A 9,805-nucleotide genomic window follows, 5' to 3' on the forward strand; every position below is an offset into this window, starting at 1 on the left:
CTTGTTCCCACCTGTTCCTCTGTCTTTGACTCATTTTTGGAGTGAATGGGATGAATAACAGGTATGGTAATAACATTACCAGGTAAGGTGCAGTGTATATTAACAAATAATTTCCCATTGGGAGAGGAACCAGTGTTGAGGGCATCGCTACACGAGCACAACACTGACACATAGACTGATCACCCTGGACAGAGGTGGACATATAGAGCACCTGCACCTTCAAACAGATATTCAAATGGCGGCATGGAGCCCTTCCGTGCTAGGGGCTAAGCACTGTGCTAGGAGCTAGGGCTCAGGCATGTTATAAGTGCTCAGAGCTAGTGGGAAAGACAGACCACACAGGGTGTGTAATCACAAGCAGTAGAGTATGTGATTCAGGGAGGGGGAGGTCAGTAGAGTATTGATGGGGAAGGGAGGTCAGAGAAAGGTTTCCTAAAGGACATGAGAGAGAGAAGGGTCTTCAAGGATGCATGGACATTTGAACAAAGCTGTTAGGACAGCTGCTTCTTTTTGATAAATTATTTTTATTACCAAGAAACGATAATGATTACCATGTATTCGGTGCCCATTATGTGGCAGACAGGGGGCACTGAGACAAGAGCCTTTTCTCATTCCTATCTCTGTCCTGAACCTTAACTCACTACCGAGTCATATCAAGATGCTTGGACCAAAATGGCACTTAAACTATCTTGCTTCATGGTTAAGAACTAGCAGACCGTGTGCCAACGCTGCAGAGGTCTGGCAGGGGTTGGCAAACTGTGGCCAGTGAGTAAATCTGGCCTGCAACCTGCTTTTGTATGTCCACAAACTAGCAAGAGTTTTACATTTTTTAAAGGGTTGTAAAAATAAAACAAAAAATGAATATGAGACAGAGACCATATGTGCCCCATAAAGCCTAAAATATCTATCTGGTCCTTTAGACAACAAGTTTGCTGACCCCTATTAGATCACGGAAGACTTGTACAATATCCAATGAGTTTGAACAACATGGTGTTTGTGTCTCTGTTGTGTGTGCATGTATTAGTCTGGACTCTTCCAGTTGTGAGTGTCAAAACCCCCACTCAAACCTCAAACAATTGATAAACCAAAGGATGCATTTGCCTTCATGCATGACTAGATCTAAGGGGTTCAATTGATGACGTCTCCATCTCTTGGCTCTGCTTCCCTTTATATGTTGGCCTCACTAGTTCTAACTCAAATGTCCTAGGGAGGACTTTGGCCAGAATGGACATGTGCCTGCCTCTAGGGTGGAAGAATAGGCCACCATAAGTGACAGCCTCACCAGGATTATGTGGCAGGGAGAAATGGGTGCCCAAAGGAAGGAATGATGGGCAGATAAACAATATGCATCCACTATATTCCACCCCTTTAGTGCTCAGCATCCACCTATATTTTTCTTGACAAACATAATTTTAAAAATGTGCCTGCCCCACAATGAAACAATCCCGGGCCCAACACAAATGGGAGACAAAACAGAATCATGTCCAATTGCTTTACCGAACCCTCAGTCCAGTGTCCCTTTGTGATGTGCAATTCTTTATCAGGTCTGGATGTCACTTATGATTTTTCAAACTATGGCTAAAAGACCAATTTAGCTTCTAGTGCATAACCAATATGAAATGGGAGAGGGAGGGGCACCTGGGTGGCTCAGTTGGTTAAGCATCATGACTCGAGTCATGACTTCAGCTCAGGTCATGATCTCTTGGTTCGTGAGTTCAAGCCCTGCATTGGGCTCTCTGCTGTCAGTGCAGAGCCCACTTCGAAAACTCTGTCCCCCTCTCTCGGCCCCTTCCCCCATGCTCTCTCTCAAAAATAAATAAACATTTATTTAAAAAAGAAATGGGAGAGGGAAACAGGATAACTTTTTTTTTTTTTTTAAGAAAGAAAGGAAAACTTCCATCTGGAATAGGGGAGAAGAAAAAAACAATGGTCACTAACCTATAGCATATATTACATCTTTCTGGACAGTGGAATGAGTTTCATGGTTAACAAAACTGATTGCTCTTAGCCGTTTCCACTGTGAAATATCTCCTAGTATCCATTGTCCTTTATGGAAATCCCTCGGAGGATGCTCCTTCTGGAACTGAAGCATTCCTCTTCCTTTCAGACATGGTTTTGGGTGTAAAGATTGTCTTAGAGATTATGCACTCCCAGAGCCCTGTATGCCAGATACAAGGATTCTCTGGCAATACAATCCTTTCAAAGCAACTGATTTGATTCCTGGGTGCTCTGTGAGCTAGTAGCCATCATCAAGAATCTTGCTGAGTCCTCGCCCTTGAACCTGGATCAGGCCCTTGAGGTTTCTGTTTCTTAGCAATAGATCACACTTTGCCTGTTCCCCTCCCCCTCAGCTTCATGACTTCCACAATGGTCTGTCTATGGTGGTAAGTCAATCTTAATCTTCTCAGTGCCCCCAGAGAAACATTATCTGTTCGACACTTGGCTGGCTCATGATCCAGGTAGCCCTGACCAGATAGTCAAAATCCCTGAGTGGCACTGGCTCCTATGCCTTAGCCCCAAGGAGATGCTTAGGATAGGAGTGAGGCAACCACAGAAGCACTCATTCTGGCCACCCTGCAGCTTGCTCTATCGCTTGCCCTCTGGCCATGTCCATTATTACACTGAGGTCACATCACCAAAGCAGTCCTAAGAGGAGTCTCTCAGTGGACACTGAATTTGTGGGCCCTCTGAGAACTTATATCACTTGGGGACTGTGGGAAGAGTCTTCAGCCTTTGGCAGGGCCCCTGGAATTTCTTTCTCCCTGGATGCAACCTGGATGCCTTCGATGTAGGAAGAAAAGACCTTTAGTCTGAGATGGGGTGAATGACCTCTGAGAGTGAAGCAGATCTGGATCTGCTGTGTGCTCTGACCAGACCTGGAGTTTCACCTCTGCTTCAGTGGAACATAACATGCATGGAATACCCTCCCAAAGAAGATGCTAAGGACATGGAGATCACAGGATCTCTCTTGATTATTTCCAGCTTCAGTTGTAATCTTTGGGCATCCACTGTTCGGATGGCACCTGCCTGCATCATGACAGAGCCAAATCCATCAGGGACTCAGAGGCTGTTTTTGACCTCTCAGCCTCCCTTTATGGCCAGTACCTGTATACAAGTATGTCACACAGCCTTATGTTTTGGGGATAACCAATGAAGGAAGAAACCTCATAGGCCCAGAGAATTCAGAACCAAGGTAGTCTAAGTAGCTGCCCTTCCAGGTTGAGCCATGTGGGGTCCACAAAGAGGTGACCAAATCTGTGCCAAGTGCAGACTCAGAAAGGGCAGAGGGCCACTCTTTTTCTCCCCAGCCCCGGCTTTATACACCGATGTCACAGTGTTCTCCACCCTCCAGCAGCCTGGGCTGATCAGAACCTTTGGCTGGCGGGCCATCTGTAGAGGAGATTTTGAACTTCCAGGCTCTGGCCTTCTAGTTGCCTAAGAGCAGAGACCCAGAAGTCAGAACAGGCTGCAAGCCTGGGTCTGACTTTTCCCAAGAGAAGCATTGAGTCTCCAGGAGAAAATGCAGGGAGGCAAAAAGACAGCCTGTGAAATGAGCCTCAGCTTCTCCTATGGAGTAGGCTAGAAATGGCCTGAACCCCCACCCCAACCTTAGCCTTGGGCCCCTGACAGAAAGCCAGCAGTCCGGGCTAGATTCTCCGCATTTGAGCAGGAAATCTGCTGTGTCCACAGGACCTTCTTGCTATCTCACTGTTGGGACCTAACGTTGGGACGGGGGTTTTGATTGTGGCTCCGTGTCTTAATCCAAGTACTCTAGAAAACAGACTCTGAGGTAAGGGTTGTTGTGCTGACACTGTTTGGGGAGATGAAAGCCTAGGATGATGACAGGGGGGGAAAGACATGGGTTGGGAAAGATGTGAAGCAATGCAAGACAACACATTACTGTGTTGGTCACATCTTCGCATGAGCCATGAGGAGAGAACAGGTCACTTGGCAGTGCTGTTTGCTAAGCACATGGTGTTTGCAAAGAGAAACTGCACCTTGGAGCAGCTCACCAAGAGGAGAATTGAGAGGGAGTTTATCCATCTGTGCCCCTTTCATTTCCTGTTTCCTGTTGGCCAATGTGCATCCCACAGAGAGCTACCTCCACCATACTTCTGAGTTGCATCAGTTGCCCCCTAAGTGGGTGCCTGGGAAGTCAGATCCCATGGCCTGCCATGTGGCATCTCTACCACAGACGTGGAAGAGGAGGGGCTGTTTGGCACAGGTGGGGATTTAAGTTCAAGAAGGCACATGAGGTTTGTGACCAATATATCCTACATTTTCCCACAGGATTCACAGTGGGAATCCCCAGGCACCAGAATCCCCAGTACTGTCTGAATTCTAAGTAAAATGTATATATATGTGTGTATATATATATATATATATATATGTGTGTGTGTGTGTGTATACACACACACACACACACATTAATGCTTTTTATTCATTTTTGAGAGAGAAAGAGAGAGAGAGAGAGAGAGAGAGAGAGAGACATAGTACGAGTGGGGGAGAGAAAAAGAGAGAGGGAGACACAGAATCCAAAGCAGGCTCCAGGCTCTGTGCTGTCAGCACAGACCTCAACATGGGGCTCGGACTCATGAACTGCAAGATCATGACCCGAGTTGAAGCTGGACGCTCAACCGACTGAGTCACCCAGGTGCCCCTGTATATGTGTATTTTTTTAATGTGGGAGAATAGGGGCTTCTGGGTGGCTCAGTCAGTTGGGCGTTGGACTCTTGATTTCAGCTCAGGTCATGATTTCACAGTCTTTGGGATCGAGCCCTGCGTCCGGCTCTGCATTGGCATCATGGAGTCTGCTCAGGATTCTTTCTCTCTCTCTCTCTCTCTCTCTCTCTCTCTCTCTCTCTCTCTCCCCCTCTCTCCTTCTCCCCCCTACCCTCTCTCTCTCAAAAAAATCTTTTTGGGAGAATAAAAGCCGCATTCAGGTGTGGTGTGGAGGGTCACACTTTTTCTCCAGAGCTTCTCAGTCATTAAGCTCCGGTATCTCCTGTTGGATGTCCTAATCTATGCCTTTGTTTTCACTCACTCTAGCTTGCGGAAGAGGGTCTGGCTTTTACAATCTATAAGACGCATGATTGTTTGCCCCTTGGCCATCTAACTTGCTGCCCATAGGCAGAAAAAGCAACTCTAAACAAAGCTGGGCATGGTTCTAGTCATGCTAGCACGGAGACAAGCAGAAATTCAGGACCTTGATGAAACTCTTAAGAGGCCAGCACACTTCAACATCCAGATATTTCTCCAGTGTGTCCCTGAGATCTCCATTTAGGATAGATATGTGACTCAAATCTCAGGGATTTCCAACCTTCCTGCCAGGGAGTATCAGACGTCCACTGCCTCCATTTCATGTCAATTTCACCACCCCCCCCCCCACCCCCCCCCAACTTAGTATCTGCACACTGCATTCCATTTTTGTATATGAACTGGTTGAACGACAGGTGATAGAAACCAACACAAACCAGCTTAAGCAAGAAGGAACTGAGAGGTGCAGTGGTTTTACTAACTTTAGGCAGGGCTGAGTTCAAGGGATCAAATAAATGTCATCATCTAACTCTCACTCCATCTCTCGGGGCTCCGCTTCTCTTTGTGTCTTAGTCCCGTTACCTTCCCTGCCACAGACACACTTTCTCCATGTGGCAGGGAGAGCTGAGTGCCAGAAGCTTCAATGTCATACACTCCTAGTGCCATGGCCTCAAAAGCCAGAGAGCTTTGAAGGGAAAATTGATTGGCTGCACTCAGGTCTCAAACCCATAACTGAACTAATCACGTTGGTCAGAGTGATGGAGTCCCCTACCTGGCCCAATGGGTCATGTATCCATTTTTGTGGGGTGGGGGTGGGGGAGGGGGCAGAGGTGGCATTGTGACTGTCGGCCCCATCAAGCACTTACGGAGGGTAAAATAATTGTCCTGCAGGGTTGGTAAGAATGTGTGATTTGACCTGGCTGGAGTACAGAATGCAGGTGAAGGAGTATCGAGAGTCAAGTGGAAGCCAGATCCATAGAACGGGCATCAGTTTTATCAAGGGAGCAGGAGGGAGCCATTGATAGGCTTTATAGAGGAGTGACATGATCAGATTTGGGTTTTAAAAAGATCCCGAGGGACAGCTTAAGTGGAGAATAGATCAGAGGAGTAGATACTGGGATAGAGGGTCTAGTTAGGAGGATAGTGCAGTGGTTCTGGTGAGGAAGACCAGGAAGACAAAGGAGGGATTGATTTAAGTTGTATTAAGAGCTAAAATGTAAGATGTTTACGAGGTGTCTACCCTTTTCTCTCAGGGTTCAGGCTGAACAAGTCACAGACACTATTCACAAAGCTGGGAACACAGAAGAGATGCAGACTGACAAAAAGATGACTTTGCCTGTGAGACATACAAGAGGACTTGTCTACAAGGCAACTTATCCAAAAGACAAGTGAAAGGGTGGAGATGCAAATTTGGGAGTCCTAGTCACCTGCAGTCAGCATGCCACACAGGATGATTTAAACAGAAAAGCCAGGGGTACCTGGGTGGCTCAGTCGGTTGAGCGTCCAACTTCAGCTCAGGTCATGATCTCGTGGTCTATGAGTTCGAGCCCCGCGTTGGGCTCTGTGCTGACAGCTCAGAGCTTGGAGCCTGCTTCAGATTCTGTGTCTCCCTCTCTCTCTGCCCCTCTCCCACTCATGTTCTGTCTTTCTCTCTCTCTCTGTCAAAAGTAAATAAACATTAGAAAAAAAAATTTTTTTTTAAAAACAGAAAAGCCATTTGTTGAAAGGGCACTGGTCGGGAGGGGGAGTTAAAGTATTGCCAAGCAGGACATGCAAGCTTGGGAAGTGAGTGGGAACAATGGGAGTCCAGTCCCAGAACAAAAGCCAAAGTGAGATGTCTAAACCAGACAGTGAGAATACTGTTACTTTCACCATCAGTGAAAACCTGCTGTTTCTATTGCTAGGACGAATTCTCCACGGTTCTATTTCTCTGAATCATTTACTTCAGAATCTGCATTTCTGAGGACTACTTGGCCAGGCCTATGTCACGTGCCTCTGTCTTAGCTGGTGTGGAAAAAAAAAAAAAAAAAAGGCCCAACCTTTTCAATGTCTGTCATGGCTTGGCTTATCTACTTGTAAGAAGGAAGGGGAATCAGATTCTGAGAAACCCCAAATTACCAAGGTCTGCTTCAGGTGGGTGCTATTGAGGTTGCTGGTAAGAGTGAGGAGATGAGAAATTGGTGTGGACTAAACTGTTTTCTTATTTATTTACTTTTGTTTTAAAGTAATCTCTACACCCAATGTGGGGCTCAAGCTCATAACCCCGAGATCAAGAGTTACGCGCTCTACACTTCAGCCAGCCAGGTGCCCTGTTTTCTTATTTCAATGGTGAGTGCAAGAAAAGGAGTGCACTAAGGATGCCGGGAAGGGCCCATGTGGGTGTAGGAAAAAATGGGAAAAGCATAGCCCATAGGAGCCAACAGAGGAAAAGGGTACAGGTCAGGGTGATCAACAAAGCCAAATGACATCAAGTAGTCAAATAAATTAAGCCTAAATATTTCCAATGGGTTTTTCAGCTCAAAAGTCATTTGCAACTTCAGCAAAAGTATTTTCAGTAGAGATTTTAGGAAGAGGTCACTAGGTCTAAGGCACTAGATTGAGATGAAGAGTCACACGACTCCCTAGGAGCTTGTGGAAGGCAAGAAACAAATGTGTGACAGTCAGTAGTGTGTGGGATTAAAAGGGGACTTTTTTTAAAGGTTGGGCCCGTTCATCAACTTTAAGTGCTGAGATCAAAGAGTAGGGGAGAGGAAAAAGTTGAATATCCATGAAGGCGAGGCTTAAGTGAAGGAGCAAAGTTCCTGAAGAGACAAAAGGGAATGAAATACACATCACAATGGAAGGATTTGGAGAGAGACCTCTCTTCTCTGTGAAAGAAAGAGTAGGAGAGATTCAGATGCTTGGAGGGGACTGAAAACTAAGACAGTTTCCTCCTCCGTGCCTTTATTTTCCCCCTGAAGCAGAATAGGGGATGATGGCAGAAGCTGGCCTGTAGAGAGATTGCTGGGTACATTGTGGGAGATTGCTGGGTACATTGAGGAGACTGGATTTGTAGTAGACTCTGCATTGGGTACAGGTTATGTTAGCTTAAATGATTTAATCTAGATAAATGTGACTCAGAGACACAAGGTCAGAGGGACCTGGGAAGCTTTTAGGAACCAGAAACCAATCTCACTGTTTCTGGTCACTGCCTCTAGATGGTTCATTCTCTTTCTGCAGATAGTCTTTCTTCATTTTTCATTTCTCATTTCTCATGGTAGGTGCTGGGAGGTAGGTGCACTAGAGCTCCTGAATTTTTATCTCTTCTGTTCAAGAAACCAGTCCAGTTAGAATCATAATCTCTCGTCCCTAATCCAAGGTTCCCAGGAGAGAACATTTGCTTAGTACAGCTTGGATTAGGAATCCACTCACAGTTCAATAAATTGCAGCCATGATGCCAGGGGTCACATAAAACAAACACAGCCCTGGGGCCCACAGATCTGGAGCGCGAGTGTGGAAAATATAATGCCCAAAGAACAGGGTTCACAGGCTGGACTAACTCAAAACAGTGCCCACTCACAAGCTCAGCTTTGCAGGATTGGGCGATTTCCTTTATCTTAGTCTAGGAGGGGTGGGTAGAGGAGGTAAACAGCTGGAATTCATAGAGGGGAGATGGGAGGGGGGTGAAGAGGGGAAATCCTGGAAAGTTATGAAATATTGGATTTTGACATTTTACTCATAGGGACAGACCCCCTCTGCTTACCCAGTGTACTTATGTTCAAACACTCCCATGCATGCACGGCTTTTAAAAGCTATTATGGGGCCCTTGCTGGGGAGTTGTTTTAGGGAGCGGAGACAACTCCTTCCCCAAGCACTCTGAGACTAAGGCTAGAAGTCCTGTTATTTTATAGCCCTCACTTTTTTTCAGTTATTATGGATGTAACAAACTAATACTAAGACGGTGTTGTGGCCCAGTCTGAGAGCAAGATGAGAAGACTGGGGAGTGGGCATCAAAAAGGAGAGGGAATCAGAAAACAGATGCTGAAGATATCCAAATGTAAAAAACATCACCAGGGATCTTCGAACCGAGGCCGGCTCAAGAGGGATAGATATGACATGTGCTTATATTACTCAGGGCGAAGCTTTCCTTGTGTGTGCTGTATCCAGCTAAAAACAGGGAGTGAGGAAGGAGAGTACAGCTAACATAAGCCTTTCCTCATTAGTGCTGATGGAAAAGAGGGGCATATGGGAACCCTAAGACACCAATTCTGATAAAGATGAAGGGAGATCTGGCCATGTCTTAGGTCCATAACCACAACAACCACAAATACAGCTTCCATTTATAGACTACTTCCTAGTGTCAGGTTCTTATATGTATTATATTGAAACGTATGAAATTGCAGGTATAAGGTTCAAGCGGTTATTTCATGCTCACCACAACAACCCCATTAAAAGGTATTATTGTCCCCAGTTCACAGATGAGAAAACTAAGGCTCAGAAAGTGAAAGTCGTGCTTTGAGGCTTCCAACAGTCAGTGCTGAAACCAAGCTTTGAACCCAGATTGTTTGAATAGAAGGCCAAAGTGCTTTCCGGCACACCGCGGCTACCAGGGGTGCAAATGAGTTAACCTTAACAAAAGACCCTGAGGTCCGCCTTTGCAAACCTGAGATTCTTAAAGCCCCTCTGGTCTCAGGAAGCCCTTCTCAATCTCTACCTGCCTCCCGGCCACTAACGAGGAGAGGCAGAGGGGACGGCCTTCCCTGCTCATTCCTCCCAACCACACGGGGCG

Source organism: Lynx rufus, unplaced genomic scaffold (genome assembly GCF_022079265.1).
Source record: "Lynx rufus isolate CCGP_SWC_20201006 ecotype Redwood Valley unplaced genomic scaffold, mLynRuf1.p SCAF_13, whole genome shotgun sequence".
NCBI lineage: Eukaryota > Metazoa > Chordata > Mammalia > Carnivora > Felidae > Lynx > Lynx rufus.